The sequence below is a fragment of the Labrus bergylta genome, chromosome 5, assembly GCF_963930695.1.
Source record: "Labrus bergylta chromosome 5, fLabBer1.1, whole genome shotgun sequence".
Classification (NCBI taxonomy): domain Eukaryota; kingdom Metazoa; phylum Chordata; class Actinopteri; order Labriformes; family Labridae; genus Labrus; species Labrus bergylta.
In genome coordinates, this window is record NC_089199.1 from 11,623,779 (window position 1) to 11,645,204 (window position 21,426).

The 21,426-nt window shown below is 38.3% G+C and overlaps 1 protein-coding gene across 1 annotated transcript in view; it reads right to left on the minus strand.

The window, feature by feature from the left end:
• gnai2b (guanine nucleotide binding protein (G protein), alpha inhibiting activity polypeptide 2b) overlaps positions 1-21,426 on the minus strand; it is a 41,313-nt gene that overhangs the window by 14,898 nt on the left and 4,989 nt on the right. The window lies entirely within an intron of this gene.

A 21,426-nucleotide genomic window follows, 5' to 3' on the forward strand; every position in this document is an offset into this window, starting at 1 on the left:
GTCACGCAGTGGCTGCAGGATATGAACGTTATCTGTGAATTTTTCTGACATTTTCCTGTTGTTTTAACACAATTGGCTCAACCTAACATCTTGCGGACATTTTGTAAGAGGGCTGGCAGGAATAGTCTGGGTAAAAAAATACAGCTGCTTGACCCCGAGTTTTGTGAATGTGTGAAAAGGCTATAAGACTGTCCGTGTCTAGTGTTGTCAGGACCATGTCACAAAGCTCTGTCCTCTAACACAACCTGACCACCCCAGCCAACAAACATAAACAAAGCCCCTGGGTGACAGAGAAAGAGGGACCAGCAGTGCTCACCCACTCTTACTGTCGACTCTCATCATATTCACACACATCAGACACTTTCCAGAGAAAGAGGGAGGGGAGCAGGGTAAAGGGTCAGGGCTGTGTTTGCTGTCACTCAGGATTTGCTGAGAGACAGACTAAAATGCTGAGAGGTAGTGGGATAATCTCTGGGGAATATATGCCAGTCTAACAAAGTAAAAAACAAAAAAGATGGAGATGTATTTGAATATGAGAATTATCATTTCTCTTATGTCTGCTTAACTTTGTTATGGTTTGTGTTTTATTTGTTTTTGCCTTTATTCATTTTTTTTCATAACTTATACCTTAGTGAACCCTGAAGTAGAATTGTTTTCTGATACAGCATCAGATTTATGACCGCTTATATGAAAATAAGATGTTCAAGAATCAAAGAGAGATTGGTTGAAAGTGTGATTTCTGTCTCTCTGTGGACAAACACGAAGGTCACCTTCCTGACTACACAATTAAACTCATCCATTAATATTTCAGACCCAATGGGAGGAGAATACTTGTGAGCAGCAGTTAAAAAGAAAAGCACAATCGTCCCACACGAGGTGTTGTAGGGGTCAATGGCGGCGTTGTTGAGCTGTTCGAGGGCACTGCAGCATTGAGTAGGCTTTTTACTGTAACAGGTCGTCTTATTGTAGCATTCAAAGGATATGAAACATTTCTGTAGATGCTAAATGTAAAAAAAATGACCATGAAACATGATCAATCGTTGAATTCATTCGCTGACACATTGAAAAAAAACTTTAGGTTATTTAAAAATATGGTTTGCTGTTGTCTAATGGTTACTGTTGAATTATTAAATACCCCACTTGCTAAAAAGCTCCAAAATACACAAACCATGTAGGCCTACCTGTGTGATAGGAGCTGAGCCATGCAGTCAAGAGGATTTGGGGATAAACCTACAGTACAAATATACTACAGTGGAAAAATAACTATAGCTGGACACATTAGGGACCCTAACACGTTAGGGAGATAAAGTGTGTTTCATATTGCTCTGAGAGATAAATTGTATTAATGTTGGTAAACACTAACCACCACTTTTCTAACAATTCCTGGTTACAAACATGCAGGAAATGTATACTGATGGGACACCACAGATCTTCTACCTCATGTTTAATTCAGGATAAGATCTTTCCAACAGCCAAAACAAAACTGATCATCAGGGCAAACAGAGCTGTTACTGCAGAGGATGAATCAGATTTCAATGAACAGGATGCTCACACAGTGTTTCCCTTAGTTTTTATCGGATGGGTGGAGGGGGCTGGAACTTTTAAACAGTTGTAGAAAGTCTGAAAAGGGTGATAAGAGCTGAGCCTCAACACCTCTCTGTTGCCTTTGTGAGCTGATGCGCCGGGTCACAAAGGTATAGGTTTTGGCGGCTTCACCTTAAATTTGTTTTTTGTTTTTTACCCAGAAATCAACATATTAGGATACATTATATTTCTAAGCGCAGTTGGAAAGATATTTTTTTGTCAATTAGTCCAGCGTAGAGTATATCAGGTTCAGGATATAACCTGTTCAGTGTTATTGTTGTTGCTATAGCTTGATTTTATAAAGTCGAGGTATCGGTGCAGAAGGTTGTGTTGTTATTATAAATATATGAGCAGTAAATGGTTCAGTTTAACAACATCCTGTGTGGTCTTCATTGCAGCTTCCAGTACACAACAACAGGGATCCTGACTGTATGAACGCCTGTTAATGATCAGACAAATCAAACAGCTGTGCTTAAAACATTTAGTCTTGCAATTATGTGTATGTCTTCAGAATATTCTTAATGATCAGAAGTGTCCATCCATGTGCCCATGAAGCCTGCCAATGAGGGCTGATTAGTATCACAAAGACCTCTCTGTGTGCAGTGCTGGCAGAGGGGACAACTCACTCTTTTTAGTGTCGTAACAACCGACCCAGAATCACTTCCTAGCAAGGACAGTACGATGCCACCGCCACTTTCTGCATCTTCGACCCAAACGAATCAGTGATTTTCAGGATTGTTTCTCAGTGGTTGTTAGAACTCATGACAAAATAAAACAACATGATTTGCAGCATGAGGATAACAAGTGCCTAAGCTAAAGAAAATGGATAAATCGCAGTGAACCAATTCCTGCCAAGGCCCACTAACAACATTAACAAGTTGGGCCCAGTGTCAGAAAGTTACTTCTGCTGGCACAAAGTCTCCATTCTTGGAGAACACAAACATAATCTCACAGTACAGAGCAGCTATAGGGCTGAAACAATGACATAACTAATTGCTTAACAAATTGACAGGAAATCCTTAGATACTGTTTACAGTACAACTGTTACAGTTTTTTATCAGGCAAAAAAGGACCAATCTTTGCTGATTTAAGATTTCAAATGTGAAGATCATCTTCTCTGTCATATTTTGTAAATAGTTTATCACAATTTGGGTTGGGTTGAGGCAAGAGGTTGAACAAAACAAGTAATCTGCAAAACAATTTGAAATTCACAATACAGCGCGTAGCTGAGCTGATTGACAGGCGGGCGCAACGTAACAGTTTGTCAAGAGGCTTAAAACCCGCCTCAGCTCCGGTCTTCAGCCTGTCATTAGGTTGAATGTAAGTTAGAGTGAGACAGGATTTTCAGCATGGCAACAGCAATCGATGGGACTCCAAAGCCCCATGCAGTAACAGATGGGTGACAACACTCAGGCTTCATCCATTACTATTTACAGCCGATGGATACCAACACATCTCGGATAGGCCCACATCAAACCCATAATGGTCAATAACAACAGGTCTACTTATACACCCTAATGAAGAAGTGCTGGATCCGTTGAAGACAGTTTCAACCATACATGTGACAGAGTCAGTTAAGCTACGGGTTCTGGTAAAAGATCATCTCTTAAAAGGAGACAGCTGGTTGTCTGCGTCTTCTTCAGATCAGAAGTGAGAAGGGCTGCAATGAGAGGGGAGTTGGCAAGTCTGAACGGGGAAAAAAGTACCTTAATACATATTGAAAGAAAAGTCAACCAGCATCAGTGGAACCTGACTTCTTGTGGTCTGTATTTGATCCACATTCTTTAATTTTGAGTATGAGGTTAAGGTAGATCTCATAATAAACTGTCTGAGAATAGCTGCATACCACAGGGAGCGGTTAAAACAGCTCTGATGTAGCTCACAGGGCACAGATTCCCTTTGGGACAGCTGACACAGTACAACCTTTACCCGGTTAGGGCTCTATCCTGATCTTTCCAGCAAAAAGTAAAAGTAATTATTCACAATTTCAAATACAGCGAGATTGAGGAGCTTGAACAAATGCACTGTGACTAAAAGGCAGTCGCAGTACAGGTGCACTAGAGTGACAAATTAGCAGAAAACTGAGGGGGAGGATGACGATGCAGAGAAACTGAGAACATGTGCGAGAATGGAGCATGGAGGTCACTGGTAAAGAGAATAAGTAGTGGGATGAGGACAAACTGAGTGCTGGTTAAATTTATGAATATTTAAAACAGATGATCCGCCAGGTGACAATACAGAGTTCAACAATCACAAGCAAAAGAAGGCTTATTATTGTGTGTGCTGGAGTGAGTAATGTTTAAGTGCTAGCTGCAAAGCATTTAGTGAACAGCAGCAGGTAATCACTTGTTTTGTTTTTCATTTCTCTGCCAGTACATTAATGGTTTGCTTGACTACAAGCAGAGCAAAATATGGGCATGTCAGAAAATGTTCCAGTCTGCCATCCTGTGTGCGATCCCTGTCTCAGTGCAGACTGCTCTGACAAACCATGCCACTAACTGACCCAGTTGGGTGACTTCCTTCTCCAATCCTGGGACTCATGGGATACCATTTTAGGCTGCTGACCCTATAATGTGCCTCTCAGTAAAAAAAAAGAAAAGACTCAAAAATGTTTGTACACACAATAACTTTGTTGTCTATGAGCAAACCTAATTCTATAAATCTACACAAATTAAAGCCGACAGAAAAAAAAGACACAAAGTATGGATGGATGATAATGTTGTAGTTAATGTAAGAGCTTCCATATCTCGATTAGTATGCATTCATCAAACAAATCGCTCTACAAAGAGGTATTCATTCACAAGCTGATGTGTCCTCTGAGTCTGTTCTACACAATAGTTTATTTTTTAGTTAAACACAGGTGTTTCCTCCGGGCTCTCCTTCTGCAATGTTTGTTTCCCTGCAGGATGTTCTTGATGTCACTGCTTATAATGATTTTTATAAATATGATCCACTGTGTAATTAAAAAAAAAGGAAATCTGTGCATGCAAACTTATACAAGGATACACACACACACACACACACACACACACACACACACACACACACACACACACACACACACACACACACACAGTGAGTGCTGCATCAGCAAAAGCCAAATCGCCTCAGAGCCTCATCGGCAGTTTGCTGGTAAAAACAGATTCAGTTCACAGCTATGTTCACTTTTTAGAGCTGTATGCTGATGTTAAACAAGTCTAAAGCACTCAGTACATTAACATGCTTATATTTGCTACTTAAGACTTAACACAATGCTGAGGTTGATAGGGACGTAAAAGTTTTTGGAGATATATAAATAAATAAACATTTTCAGTTAAACAAAAAGTTCAAGGGTCTCTAAAGTGATCACAAGTCATTTTGAGGGGGTTATGACTTTTTAGCCTGCATATGGAATACAAAACATAGCCTGCAAGTTTACTGTCAGAAGCCATCACGTTACACAGCTTTTGTCTGTGATATTAAATGTGAACATGTGTGTATCCGTGGGCCATCTACATTTTTTTATCAACTAAATGTGATTCATTTCTTGATCATTTCCATATAACCAGGGAGGGTTTGGGGACAGGGTTCAGCCAAACAGGCTACAGCTAAACCGTGGTAACATTAGCAAACATGTAGTTAATGTAGGCTAACATCAGCTCCCTTAGCTAGCTGACAGAACAACGGCACATGGTGATATCAGTAAGTGAAACTCGTGAAAAAACACTGATGGTAAAGCTATCAAGTTAAAAATCTTAGTTAAATTAGTTATAAAAAAAATTCCCTCACATGCAATGAAACTGGATGGTTGGTGTGTCCATTGAGGTCCTTAATATGGTGAATGTTGCAGCAGCAATCATAAAATGCAGGTTTCCCGCCAAAAATAAACATATTTTCCAGTAAGCAGTGGAAGAAACCCTTCAAGTGGTTTCTCACTCATATTGTCTCCTCTCTCTTTTGCCCCCTCAACACCTCAACTGAACTGGGAAAAAATGGTCGCTCTGTAGCAGGTTGTCAGGGTTGACAATTTAGAAAAATTAAATAAACTCAACTTGGTTAAAATTATTAAGTAGGACAAGCAACATGGTAAGCAACCCCAGTGGTACCTTTTTTTTGTTAGCTAATAGGCGAGAACAACACATTGTGATAGTTTGCGCACGAAAATAACATGACATAACAGATAAAATATGCCACCATAGCAGCCATGTTGTGTTTTAACTCGGGCTAATGAAGGTACTATGAGTTTCTATGTAGGAATTCCAACTTCAGGGTAGCGTTCCTGATGACGTATCAGACCGGCAACTTCGAATTTCCGACTGCCAAGATCAAATGGAACACACCATAATTACTACTAAGTACTTCTCCAAACTAATGGGTAAGTATCACAATTATTCATTTTTGAGTTCAAGCTTATTCATTGGAATGAGTGACATCAAATTTCTTTGAAAAATTAAGTTTAGTTAGCTTGTTGCTTGTTTCTTTTACAGTGTTTATGGTTCAGTCCAAACAAACTGACCTACTGAGTTACATTCATTCAAAGAAAAAATACAATTTTGCAGCCTACTTACTCCGCTGAAGAGGAGAAACTATGGAGTGGAGGCTTTTTACAGTTACACACACACACACACACACACACACACACACACACACACACACACACACACACACACACACACACACACACACACACACACACACACACACACAGCTTAATCTTCTACTGACGTCATCAATATAACAACATCTTTCGGAGCCCTATAATCACAAACATCTACTGTGCCACACAGCCCACTTCAGCAGCATTTGAAAACTTGTAACACACTCAGCATATGGCAGCATCACAGGCTCTATCTATTGTTGAATTGACTGCCACAGGAGAATGACTCACTGGCCTGGCTGTGACACGATTCCTCCTTCGCTCTAATCCTGGCTCGATGCCCCCACCCGCTAGTGTCACGACTGCACACATCCAACTAGCTTCTACAGCCATTTAAAGGTTAACCTCCTCTGGGTGTAGATGACACTGAGCACAACAATGATGCTATTTACAAGCCTGTTGCAGTTTACTGAGGGGGATGGCTGACACAAGCATACGTGACATTCATTTTACGAGTTGATATGTTTATACGCTTTTTTTCTCTGACCCATCATGAAGGTAATCTGGACAAACAGCTGTAGAACGTAACACAATCTTAATGTGGAAAAATTTGAGTATATAACTGTGTATTGGATCTAAAACATATTTAAAAAAGAGACAAGTAAAATTAAGGAATACAGATTAATATAAGGGACACATAATATTAAGGAATAAAGATTAATATTTCAGGATTTGATCATTTTCTATCAACATGACTACCTTGAATGTTTCTTGATGTTAGTATTTACACTTAATATATGCGTTGGTTATCTCCACAACCATCAATCCTAAACTCAGTCATAAACAAGGCAGGCCAATAATAACTCTAATTGTATCTCTGTAGATCAAACTCAGTATTGATGCTTTAATTGGCTGCCTTCCACCAGCATCTCAGCAAATTTCCCAACTCACAGCATTGATTTTGTCAAGAGGCTACTAGTGGCTGCTCAATGCTCACATTTTTAGAGAGAAGCGATATTTACACTTTTATTTCCCTCTTAGATATCTGTTGCTATATCAAGAATTATTATCTGAAAATAAATGGAGTATTTAACCATTTTAACAGTCTTACAAACTAGTCAGCGCTATTCCCATTATCAGTATTCTAGCAGGACTGTTTTGATTAACAATACAAAAACACACACAAAAAACACAAGCTCCCCAGCAGCCAACAGAAGGAAAAAAAAATTAGCAATTACATAAGAAAAAGCAGTGCTGCTTAATGGAGCTGGATATTTTCTTCAACTGTGGTGGTGACCAAAACAGAGCAATAATAACAAGTAATGTTTTGCAACACTGAATTCAAGACTGAATTCTGCAAGCCATGTGTTGCTGTAATCTTCATTACCCCATAAAAAAAAAAAATGTAATGAAGGACAAACTTTACTTCTCTTAGGTTGTTGCTAATTGAGCTGAAAAAAAATTTTTTTTTCCTGAAGATGGAACCATTTCCTACCTTGATCCGGTTCTGCCTCGGTGCATGTTTTGACAGAGAGGGTAAATTAATCTGAGATGCTCAAGTAGAGTCGTTTGTTTCTTCTAGTACATTTCCCTCTGTCAGCAGGTTGTTATTAACTGCCTCCCTTTTTTTTGAACAGAGCCTGAAATCAAGCCTTTCTCCATCCTCCCTTTATTGACCTGATGATAGTGTCAGTCTTTGAATTGTTTCGCATCCTCAGACTTACAGGCACAATATCTAAATTAGCTGACTCATTCACTGCATGCAGGTTATAATTGCAGCCCCCAACCCTGTTTTAATGCAGAGTGGAAAGCCATGGAGGTATTTTACATGGCTAGATACAGTACAGTACGTTATTGCCGGGAGTGGAAAAGTAGGTCATGTGTCTCACAGGGAGCCATGGAGCTCTTGTGCTTTCCTCTGCAGAGTAGGATGCTTTCTGCACTCTGACTGCACAGCCAATGCTAACAGAGCTTAATCCTGTGTTCTGTGTGTTGCAGACAACACACTGATGTGACTTGAATGCTTAATATATACCCCATAGATCTATACTCAAAATTGCTCACAGGCATCTTGAAGCCACTGTTTAAAAAAAGAAAAATCAATGAAGCAAATGAAGCAGAACATTATGCGACAGACAGATAAAAAGAGAGCAGATTGTTAGCAAACCTATAAAATCCTTTTTATAGGACAGCTTAAATCATCTGATTCCCTTCTGCAGCTACAACGTGTACCAATAAAAGCAAAGCAGAAGCAGGTGTAGATCTTTCAAGACTCGTGTCTAGTGCAGTCAGGGGGGAAAGGGATCTGGAAGAAACAACAGAAGACAATGAAAAGCTTGTTGATGCAAAGAAATCAACAAAAGCACCCAGAGAACACCAGACAAACATTTGCAGTGCAATCAATCTCCTAAATGGGAGAGAGCACTGAGCGTATATTAGGAGTATAACTAAGTCACGCATCTCTTAATAACAGAAGCAAAGGGCCCTTTAATTCTAACACACAATCATCAACCATCCTGTTTTAAATGAATGCTTACTTAAGCGCTGTTTTGGCGTCAGCAGAACTGTTCTCTGTTGCTTAATCCCCGTCCAACTACCTTCTGGGTTACAAATGACCTCTCATCCTTCTAAGTTAACATTACACTTGTTGAGCCACAAGACGTCATTCTATTTAGAATCCATTTCTTTCTGCATGTCCCGCTTGGCTGTGCAAAAAAAAAACAATCTAAATGTCTAAATCTAAACAATCTGAATTTCATTCAGAGAAGCCCTACCGATGATCTAAGCTCTCTGAAAAAGTTGTTATACAGTATATCAGGGATACAAACTCTGAGATAGAACTTTACTAGTCTCATCACAGATGTCTTTCTGCATAACATTAGATACATTTCAAGGCTTTTTTTTTTACTTTGATAATACAAGGGTTGTGAATCTAGCACTATCCTAATTCTTTACTTGTGAATTTATAAAAAAAAAAAAAAAAAATTCTTAGCCAGGTTTAATCTTTTTATTTTATTTCACACCTTCAGCTTGTACTGCACTGATGTACCTTAATCACTTCAGTTTTATATCTGCTACTGATTCCTAACCAGCCCTAAAACTGTCGTAAGATTTGATCATGTTTTAAGAGAGTCCCTTTGGGCTAAATCACACACATTTCTGTTAATAGTATAAAAAGCAGGGAGACTGTGTAAAAGACTCTGCAGAAATGGAGCAGGAATATGATTAAACATGAATTAGCAAGGACCACACCATCAACGAAATGCAATCTGACAATTACTTATTAATGATATTGGAATGACGATTCTGAATCAGGTGATGCAGAAGGTTTAGTTGTGGTCCATTTGGGGAAGCTTCTCAGTAGAGATGCACGATCCACTTTTTTTTTCGCTTCATATACAAACAGGAAGCAGCAACAACTGTAAGGTTTTCAAATTAAATCTTTTAAACTGAAGTGTAAGAACGGAACTTTTTAACATATAGAGGGAGCTGTTCCATCTCTTGTCTGAACATCGTCATGGAGACAATTTGTGGGCACTGCTTACAGTTCAGTCTGAATGTCTTCAGAGTGAGACTGTCACAGATCAAAAAACATGTTTAATGTGCCCAACCATTTACTTAGTTCAGGTCAGTCAGATATCCAATACGTAAATTACGTCACTATCAGACCCCCTACTGATATTGGATCAGATCGGCCCCGTCTCTATTTCCCAGTGTAGGCCCAATACAGAAAGAAGAAAAGAAAGAAAAAGGGTTGTTGCAACTAAAGGGGAGGAGGAGGGTTTGGGTTGAATTTATGGGATTGCCAGAAAGGTGCGGTTGAGGTGTGGTCCTGAAGCTTTATAGCATCACTTAAATGAGTCGCCAGTCAGTCCTGTAAGATTAGGCATAAGCTAGGGTTGGACATTATTTGAAATGTATCGATAATGTCAAATGATATGATTGCAAATATGATCCATATGTGTTCCATCCAATAAACATTCTTTGATGAAAATAAGCAGTCTTTTTACAAATTCCTTACTTTGTTCAAAAAAGAAGTTTGCTCAAATACATTAGTTTACCTTTCTTTTAGTTAAACTAGGAACTATCTGACCAAAGATTTAGCAACAAGACGATACATTTTACAAGACCTTTAAGCCGACTTTAGGTGTTTGACCCTGTTATATTGAAAAATGCACTTTTGCAATTACAACAACAAGTTGTGTTATTGATAAGTATTAGAATGTTATCATATCATGAAGTCCCTTTCCTTTTCTTTTTTTTGATAGTTCCTCTTGGCAAGTCACAGTCATGAACGGAGTCATGGCCGAGGTGTGACCTTCCACAGGTTGGATCTAGTTATTATCTAAATCCTCGGCTCAGACAGCAGGTAGCAGAGTGGTATTTTACATTTTATTATGGACTTCTGGTGCAGGTTCCTTTTTGTATTTTTCTACACACCATAAATCAGGCAGTGACACATGTGGTACAAGGGACTGAATAATGCTTAATGTGTGGTATTTAGTAGTAGTAGATTAAAAAAATAAGCATTGCTTATATTTGATGATAATAACACCTCAGTTAATTATCAAAATTGTAAATAAATAAAATCAATCTTAGCCTTAATAATAGCACTTAAAATACTATATTTTGAATATAAAAAACTAACTTAAGTAATTACTGCAAATCCAATCAAAGTTCACCTTGGCTTGCATTATTTATTTTAATTTTGCTTTAACACTTTTTGTTTATCTTAAATACTATTTGGTAATGTATAATTTGATAACTGTGTTATTTCTCCCATCATTTACACAATGGGTCTTTGAGAGCTCAATAATACACCTGAGTACACAAACGTCTGGGAGTAGAGCTGAGGGCTCACTTTGTTATATGTGGTCGCCAGGTTGTCGCCAGGTATCATACAGCACATACACCAATCACATGGGTCATTTACAACAAAATCAATATGCACTCAGCCTTGCAACAGACCTTATTAATTACACTAATCAAGTGAATGCATATTGATCACCGATAACAACTCTTGACATGCATGTTGACATTCAGATCAATCTTCTGCAGAAGCAACTTGACTCCTTTATCATCATTTATCTCCCCCCTCCTCATATCAAAAGCGGCAATGTTTATTCTTTTGCTAACTTTTTCTCTCAACAGTCTCTCTTGTGAGACGTGTAAATAGTGACATGCATATTGACATGAGAAGATGCATACTTCTGTACACTGTAACATGCAGGTTTACGTCTTTGTGATGTACTGTAAATGCATACAATACATTGCAAATTAAGTAAATGGAAATTCTAATTAATACCCATTCCTTTCCTGCCAAGATTTGGCAGATCCACTTTTATGAAAAGACGCAGAAGCTTCCCACATTCTGATGGGAAATCAAACATAAAACATATAAGATAAACATAAAACTCTCCGATGCAAGGTGGTTATCCATCCATTAACAATGGGCTATCCATCCATAGCAGGTGGTCTTTGCCTGGCAGTCATTCTGCTCACTCTCTCTTCTCCCTGTTACTGTGTACTGTCATGTCAGCTTCTACTCTATGCACTCAGAAAACAGATGAGAAGTCAGGAGTGTTGGGCAGTTACTGCAGTGCTACAGGGACCTCGTCAAATCATCCTGCATTCTGTATATTCTGCATCCTGCAAACCGGATTGTAAGGGAAGGTTTGGGCTTGTTTACCTGTATTGAAAATATGGCAGCAAAGGCAGATGTGCCTGTGCTTTTTCTGATACAATTTCCTGTTCTTTTTCTGAAATGCTCAAATTGAATCATACAAAGTCTTGCATACAAATAAGGCTGTATAGAAGCCTTAACCACAGAGCTTGATTTACATGAGCTTTAGACGATGATGAAAAACAATGAGTAAACAGCTAGCCTAGCTAAAGCCAACTGACAAAGTCCAAACTACCACCACGTCCCTTTTACAACATTTAAAAATTAAAACGCACTTTTTCTTATTTTTGCTGTTTACTTGGCCGATTATGAGAATTAAATTTGGCAAAGCCACATAGTTTCACATTGATCTTACAGGTTTAATAAACTGGTCGTCTCTTGACTATTTCAACAAAGCAAATTATATTCAAATTAGGGCTGTCAGCAATAACTAGATAATCTTGATTAATCAAGGTCTGAAATGAATGCATTGTCTTTTTATCGCGATTAATCGCAAGCCATTTTGTCCCTTTAGGCACATAAAGCCTCCACAGTGTCTGCCTGGCCTGTAGTCACTCTTATACTGTTCATTTCAGCTGTTTTCCTTTAGTTTTTAATCTGAGTCATTTTTCTGGGTTTAAGATTATGTCGTAACTTTCGATCTAACAGAATCGAAGCTTAAAGTTTAAAATAAAAGCCTAAAAATTGCAAAAACCTAATTTTAAATATGTAATTAAAAATATAATTAATCATGATTAACTATTGAAAATGTGTGATTAATCAGGATTTTAAAAAATGTTGGTTTGACATCCCTTATTCCATTCACTGTTATAAAAAAGACAAACTGTCACTATAACATTATCTTGTTCACTGATTTTCTTCCATCCAAATCTGTTGTTCTTGATTATTCACACTGAAATGGTTTAGGACATAATGTCCATGTAGAGACTCTTCCATCTCATGTTTTATCTACAATACAGGCGACCATGAAGGTTGGGTTTTCTTGAAACATCAGGACATAAAGTAAAATAATTGCTTCTGACTGATCCATTAAAAGGTCAATTGTTTGTATCCCTCTTGTGTACACACAGTGACACAGGAAATCACTGTGTTCATAAAGCTTACTGATTTATTCAGGGAAACGCTCTATCAGACTGCAACTTCATTACTTCCCCTTTAACCTGCCCATTTAAGTAGAAAGCCATGCTTCTTGTGTGGATCAATCTCATCTGATCTGCATCTGGTGATGTTGGAGATCAATTAGCAATTTACAGGATTGATGAGTTGTTACACAAGAGCACGCATGTTGCTATACTGTTACCCAAATGAATTAACAATACATCAGACATATGGGCTCTATGGCCCACCAATGAGCTTCATGGCAAATTAAGTGTTACACTGGTATCATGATGACATATGTAAAGAAAATAAGCAGAAGACAAAGAAACGCAACATCATGTAAAAGCAAAGGTAAAAAAAGCAAAATCAAGGGTATGAGGCTGTGTAAATCAAGCTCATATAACTATAACCAATCTATTGGCTGAAAGCGACTTCCATCTTTCATATCATTACCTAAACGTTTGCTGATGATGACAATACAATCTGTTACAGCAGTTTAGAACATTACACCTGATTGTTTTGACTTGTTTTGTTGCAGTTAAAAAAATGTGTAAGAAATGAAAACATTTCAAATATTTCATCTTAGCCTCACATGCCAATTTAGGGTGATTTATGGCATTAATAATTGAGACAATTGTTCAGTAACCTGAATAATATCTAGAGAAGACATAATATGAGATGGAGATGGCCTGTGGTGGCAAGACATTTTAAACATAAACATAACGTACCCGAGTTGTATAAGCTTTAAGATTATTGTTCCCTTTTTTTTTTTTTTTTTTTACAAGATTCAACTTTTTATCTCTCTATTAAATTGAATGTATAAATCTTCTAAGAAAAGTGTTTCTTTGTATGTGTTCATAATGCATGACATCATTTTGAGTAATGCTTGACAGAGGCCCAATTCTGATCAGTAAATCACCCACATGTGTTGCCTACTCTGTGTTACCTTTTGTATATTAGAATATGATGGTTAAAAAAAAAAAAAAAAGATCAGAGAAAGCATGTTGGTGCCTGGGGCTTTTGCTGAATGAAGAGTTTCAAACATGTAATAAAAGTATCATTCAGAGGGGATGTAACCATGGCAACCAGGCAGAGAGGAAGGGCAATAAAAAATTTGTGAAGCAGAATCACTGAGATTTTTCAATTTTAACTTTTTCAACAAAATTCTACATAATATATACGTATAACCATAACAAAACTTTGTCGGAGGACTTTCCTGTGAAAAGACTCTTGATTAAAAAACTACAACTAGGGCGCTAAGATTTAAAAGGGTTTATAATGAGCATAAAGCATCAATATAATCATGTTAGAAGATTATTTGCATACCTTTAATCTAAAACACATGTTCCTCAGTACCTCTGTAATTGATGCAATGCAATCCCTGCCTTTACACAGCACATCACATATTAGATATTACTGCCCCTTTCCTACCCTTTGTTTCTTCTCACAACACTGTTTGACTGTGTCATTGTTGTGCCTTTTTATTTGCCTTTATAGATCCTTAGTGGCATTCCTGTGATCCATCCACATGTTAAAGAGTAAAAGCTGTTAAGAGAGTATTTCTCACACAGTTTAAAAGGTTTTGATCAGATTTACAGTACTATATAAACTTTATTGCAACATAATGCTGATGATTATGGTTTGTACTTTTGCAGTACAGCACACCAATGCAAAGCCTTAGGTCAGTGCTGTGATATGAATGTGGTCAAACTATTGTATATTTTATGAATGCCTGAATTTATGGAGGTGGAGTTGACGGCTATGCCAGTAATCAACTGGAAGTAAGATCAATAAATGTGATCTAGACTATTTGAATACAGAGCTCTACCTTGATGCACACTGCACCAGGGGCTAATGAAATGCACTGAATGTACAGTGAAATTCCAATCCGGTTTTAGAGCTTGTCACAGCACAGAGACTGCCCTCCTCAAGGTAACCAATGACCTTCTTTTAGCAACAGATAGAGGGGAGGGCACAATTTTAATTCTTTTAGATCTTAGCGCAGCTTTTGATACTGTTGATCACACAATTTTAACTGATCGTCTCAGACACTGGGTTGGTTTAAAGGATACTGCGCTTAGCTGGTTTTACTCTTATCTTTTAGAAAGAACCTTCGCGGTCACCATCGGTAACTACTCCTCCTCTACCTCTAACATTACCTGTGGTGTACTGCAAGGTTCGGTTTTAGGTCCCATTTTATTCTCCATTTATATGCTGCCTCTTGGCCAAATAATTGAACGCCACAATGTCTCCTTTCACTGCTACGCAGACGACACACAGATATACCTTCCTTTGAGACCTGAGGGCCCTAGGAGCCTAGCTGCTGTCAGAAACTGCCTAAACGATATCAACTGCTGGATGGCACAAAACTTTCTCCAACTGAACAATTCTAAATCTGAAATCATAGTATTCAACCCGCCAAACACCACTCATATCTCAAAGAGCAGCCTCGGTCCCTTATTCACCAATGTCCAACCCACCGCCAGAAATCTAGGAATAACATTCGATTGCAATCTCACCTTTGAATCCCATATCAAAACAGTTGTCCGATCAAGCTTCTTCCATCTACGCATCATCTCCAAAATTAAAACAATCCTAACCCAACGAGACCTTGAAAAGATCATCCACGCCCTCATCTTCTCCCGACTTGACTACTGTAACTCCCTCTTTTCCGGAATCACAAATAAGTCACTGTCTCGCCTCCAGCTGGTCCAAAATGCAGCAGCTAGGCTTCTTACTGGTTGTAACAGATGACATCACATCACTCCAATTTTAGCTTCATTACACTGGCTTCCTGTACGTTTTAGAATCGATTTTAAGATTTTACTCATTACTTTTAAAGCACGGACAGGACTGGCTCCAAGCTATATAACAGAGTTACTGACACCATATGAGCCAGCCCGCAGTCTTAGATCCTCAGGTGGGAGCCTCCTGGTCGTTCCAAAGTCGAGACTTAAAACTAAAGGTGACCGGGCCTTTTCAGTCAGGGCCCCTCGACTTTGGAACGACCTCCCTGAGGAGGTAAGACTTGCAGATTCCCTCAATTCTTTTAAATCCCTTCTTAAAACATACTTTTCAAGACTTGCTTTTATGTGATGTCGTCTTCTTAATGTCTTCTCTTACTGGTTTTACTATTTTTATCTTCTTCTACTTCTTACTGTCTTTTATTTATGGTCTTATGGTCTTTAACTTGATAATTTCTTATCTTACTTACTTTGTCTATTTATGTTTCGTATTTACAGTTAATTTTTATTTTTATTAATATTATAGTTTTGGGTTTTTTGATCCTTTAACGACTTGTTTTTATTTCTTTTACTGCTCTTACCTTCTTATTGCTTTTTATTTGCTTTTATCTCTTAGTTTCTTACATCTTTCTAAATCTTTGGTCCTCTTGGTCTCAGCTCGTGTTGTTGGATTCTTGTGTTTCCTGGGTTCTTATGATGGTTCTTATGATGGTTCTTGTGATGGTCGGGTTATATATGTCTGGTTGTGTATCGTGCACTTTGGGTTCTTTTCTGTTGAATTGTATTTAATTATTTTTGGTATTTTGCATCTGTTATATTCTTACTGTTGTTAATGTTTTTCTGTGTTTGGTTTAGTTTGCTTTGTTCTTGCTGTTTGTCAAAGCACTTTGTAAACCTGTGTTTTTAAAAGGTGCTATATAAATAAAGTTATTATTATTATTATTATTATTACAGCTTCCACACATTGAAACAGCAAAGCCACCATGTAAATACACGACCAGATGGTGGATTTTCAAAACCTTCAGCAGCAGATGATGGTGGTGTAAGCTAACTGCTCTTTAAAACATGTCGACAGAGATGGAGAGAGCAAGCTGCTGCCACAATGAAGCTGCCAAGTTTCTACAAGTCTAAAAACAGACAAATGCCAAGTACCTCTTCAAACAGCAGGTGTTCTGAGGTGAGGCGGCAACACTCTGAATGTTCTCTAGACCTCACCACAGACCTGCTGAACACAGTAAATGTTTAGACTCAGTGCTTAATTAAACTTTAATTTCAGTTGCAAGGTGTGTGTGTGTGTGTGTGATGTTTGTATCCACCACAGCAGTCGCCATAGGGCTTCCTATGAACAGTTCCTTTGAACTGAATATCAGTTTGCATAAGTTTAATAAGCCAGAAAGGTTACTGTTGCTACAACTGTTAAGGCTCATTTTTATGTCAAAATGTTTTAGGAAATTCTAACCAAACAAAGTTGGGCCGCAACCAAAGAGTGCTTCTCTACCACTGGTCTTAATTTATGTACAATTTAAATCTATTGGAATGAATGATTTGTGACCTGGAACATTTTCCATAAAAACACAGGTGTTAATGATGACCCTCATCACTGGAACCAACGCCTCATTAACTAAATGAGCTCCACCTGTGTTTCCCTGCTACTGAGGATGATGGTGCTTTCAGCTGCGCACACTACGTCACATCTGCCTCCGATCAACAGCAATGTATGTGATTCTAATTTTCTGCATAAAATAGGAATTAGATATAGTAGCGGTCATACCTTGATGATATTATCTGGCTCATTCAGCAGTGATTGATTAGATAAATCTCCCTCCAGATCAGTCCGGCTGTCAGGAAATGAGACTACCCAAAAAATCGGAGGGAGACAATTTTTGTTTCCCTCTGCTGGAGTCGTCGGTTGCACCACTGAACAGATTTATGTTACATCTACAGGATTGTTTGTGGAAAGGTTGATATCAATTCTGATTGCCCTGACATTTTGAGTGTCCCATTCCACTTAATGAAATAATCAACCTACCCCTGATAATCAACATCGCCAGTACTTCTAGATAAAAATGTGATCATTGTTTTTTCCTGTCACAACTAAGATAAAAGGGGATTGATAGAGAAAATATTTATCTGTGATGGTGAGGTGGGTGTATTTGCAGTTGAAAATGCTTCACACATAACATGCAAGCTGAGAGTATGACAAAACTAAAGTAGACTATAATATCTTCAACAGTTTAGAAACAAGAGGACATGAGATACGATAGAATTAAACACGATGATTCATAAAATCATTAATATGATTTTAATAACTTAATAACTTTAGAAATGTGAAAATTTACAAGGGCTCTCAGGGTGTCACAGCAGCTAAATGCTGCCTCGCCTTGAGGTGCCTTTTGTTTCATAACCTGCAATATTCTGATTAAGGTCATCATTTATTACCAAGGTTTGTGTATTCTTTTGGCTGAATTAGACAACACGGTAAGAATGGCAGATGGGCTCTTTGTAGTCTATCTGCAGTATATTTTAGTTTTATGAAGCAGACCTTGACATCTGTAACATCTCCCTATAGTGTGAGTCTGATTCCCTTATCATTGTCTTTTCCTATCCTTTAATTGACTTCTTTTCTTGACCCTTTGATTTTTTTCATCTAGGTCAAGGACAGTGAACATGCAGGAAAAGACTAAGCAGGGAATTTTGGGGACTGCTGCTGTTCACCCTGATGACCCATGACTGCTGCGCCAGGTCCACTACTAACCACATTGTGAAGTTTGCAGACGACACAACAGTAGTGGGCCTCATCCGTGACAACAACGACATGGACTACAGAGAGGAGGTGAAACATCTGGTTGACTGGTGCAGAACCAACAACCTGACCCTGAACGTCGATAAAACCAAAGAGATCATCGTCGACTTCAGGAGGCGCCGGCCCAGCCACACACCACTCCTCATCAACGGCACAGCAGTGGAGAGAGTTAGCAGCACAAAGTTCCTGGGGGTGCAGATAACAGACACTCTGACCTGGTCCCTTCACACCGGCGCTCTTGTGAAAAAAGCGCAGCAGCGCATGCACTTTCTGCGTCGGATGAAGAGAGCACACCTCCCTCCTCCTATTCTCACCACCTTCTACAGATGCACTATAGAGAGCATCATAACAAACTGCATCTCTGTCTGGTCCGGAGCCTGCAGTGCCTCCGACTGGAAGTCCCTGCAGAGAGTGGTGAGGACGGCGGAAAAGATCATCAAGACTCCACTTCCTCCCATCCAGGAGATCGCAAAGATCCGCTGTCTGACCAGGGCTCAGAAAATCAGCAGAGACACCTCCCACCCCCACCAAGGACTGTTTTCGCTGCTGGACTCTGGAAAGAGGTTCCGCAGCCTCCGAAGCAGAACTTCCAGGTTCTGTAACAGCTTCTTCCCACAGGCCATAAGACTTTTGAACACGAAAAAATAATCCCTCCATTCCCCCTCAAACCCCCACACAGGACTACCTCACTGGACTGTAAAATACAATATAACGTGCAATATATTTATCTGTATAGTAATTTTACTCATAGTTTTTCTTTTTATATCTATTTATATCTGCACCTTATTTTTATTTTTTATATGTAAATACATGCTGCTGTTTTTATCCTGCACTACAACGAGCCAAATGCAACGAAATTTTGTTCTTACCTGCACTGTAAAGTACAAGTTTGAATGACAATAAAGAAAGTCTAAGTTTACACCTGCTTTTACCTCGTGGTTGTGGTTACCACTCGGCTGGCAATAGGTGAATGAATGCGCCAATTTATTGTTCGACATCTGCTTGATACAAAATCAACAAACATCCATATCTCATAATAACAGTATAGTGAAACAAGAATACATTAGAACACTTCTTTTCAGATGCTTTGATATTGGGACTGTCTGCTCAGGACAGCTAGCTAGTGTCCGCAATCTTTGTAGCAGACAACAAAAGTTAACAGTTGGGACAATAAGGCCTCAGATGTTAAAGCTAATAGTGTTTTGTTGTTGTTGAGTGCTCTCAACCGAAAGCTGCAAACAACATTCAAGCAGTCTGTTATATCTCCACACTTTAAATTCTCTCAAATGCATCATGGCCTTATACCCAAACAACAGAAATAGGTTGATTGACAATTACTCACAAAAGAAACACATGACTCTTCTCTAAAATCAAATATAGACAAGACTACTATTGACAATGTCAATATAAATATGTCAACATTTAAAACTGCTGACACATTTGATATTGTTTATTTATTTGATCTGAGTGGACAGCGTAATGTTCTGACTAAGACTATCTTAAATCTTGCCTTTTTTAGGTCACAGTATAAATTCACCTTGAACAGAGCTTTGTATTTGACAATTCTCTGCCCCAGCATCCCTCTCTACTGTCCATCACACAGGCATATTTTTCCTTTGTTTTTGCAAGACCAATTAAGCGGCCACCATCATACAGAGAAAAATAGAGTCCATACTATACATCAAACAGACATGATATCAACTGTTATGTGAGTGGGCTGATGTCGATACACCTAACATCTTGATGAGTCTTGGTCGTAACAAGTCTTGTCCTCTTTCTGAGGCACTCTTTCTCCCTTCCCATACTGTTTGAAAAGGAAGAGCGAGGAAAATAAATTGCAAAAATTATAAATGGGACTACTAATGGAAATCAGGTTGCTGGTCATCTTCACGACACAGAAGATGAGGACTGAGAGTGGTCTGTCATATTTGTAAGCTTTATGAAATTGTAAGTAAGAACTTCAAAGACTGCAGGAATCTGCTGGATTGCAACTGAAAGGTATCACAAAGAAAACACATTTATTTTCCCTTACTGTGGCAACAGAATACAATATTTTCTAACTCACTGCGAAAATCCTATTAAGGCCTGCAGGCTTTTTCTTAATTCACTCTCCACACACATACCAGCACTGAGGATAAACTATGAAAATAGAGCAAAGAAGTTAAACATCAGTATGAATTAAATTTCACAGTATATCTATATAAATATCTCTGCTCTCAAACTATTGGCTAAATACCAAACCCTGCCAACCAATGGGTTTAAGCATTAATTATGACGTATTATTCCATCTCTCTCTCTCACATCTTCTCCTCCAACTTTTCTTTATCATAATATCGTTATTTTTTATTATCAACAGAACTTCAGAATCCCGACATTCAAAAACAATCTATAATTTGCTTTGAACACCTGTGGCTGAGATGGAAAATTCAAAGGGATAATGAAGCAAAATCTGGAGTGCAATAGACAGACTTGTCAAATAAGTGATGAATAACTTGAAGCACTTAACTTAAACGTGTAAGGAGAAGCCTCTGCTCTATGACAAGCATGAAAACATCTAATCTATGTAGAGCATTAGGATCATGGAATGCTCCTCAACTTCAACAAAGAAGAATGCAATATTGTTTTCTATAGTGTTTCTCCATTTGGAGTTTGATTTAATACATATTATTATTGGTTTGCCCTTTTCTTAGACAATATCTTATTGGAATAACAGTAATATAAGAGGACACCAGCTATTTATCTCAACTAACAAACGCCAAGGCATTCCCTAAGACTCATGGGAGCTGTTTGCTTATGGAGTCTTAAATGTCACTGAAGATGTCACTATATTTTTCCCACTGCGAGTTTCCTTTCACTTCTGAAACACGTACACAAAGGCAAAAACTAGTACAAAAAAGAACATTGTACATAAACATCAGAACAATAAACAAATATTTTT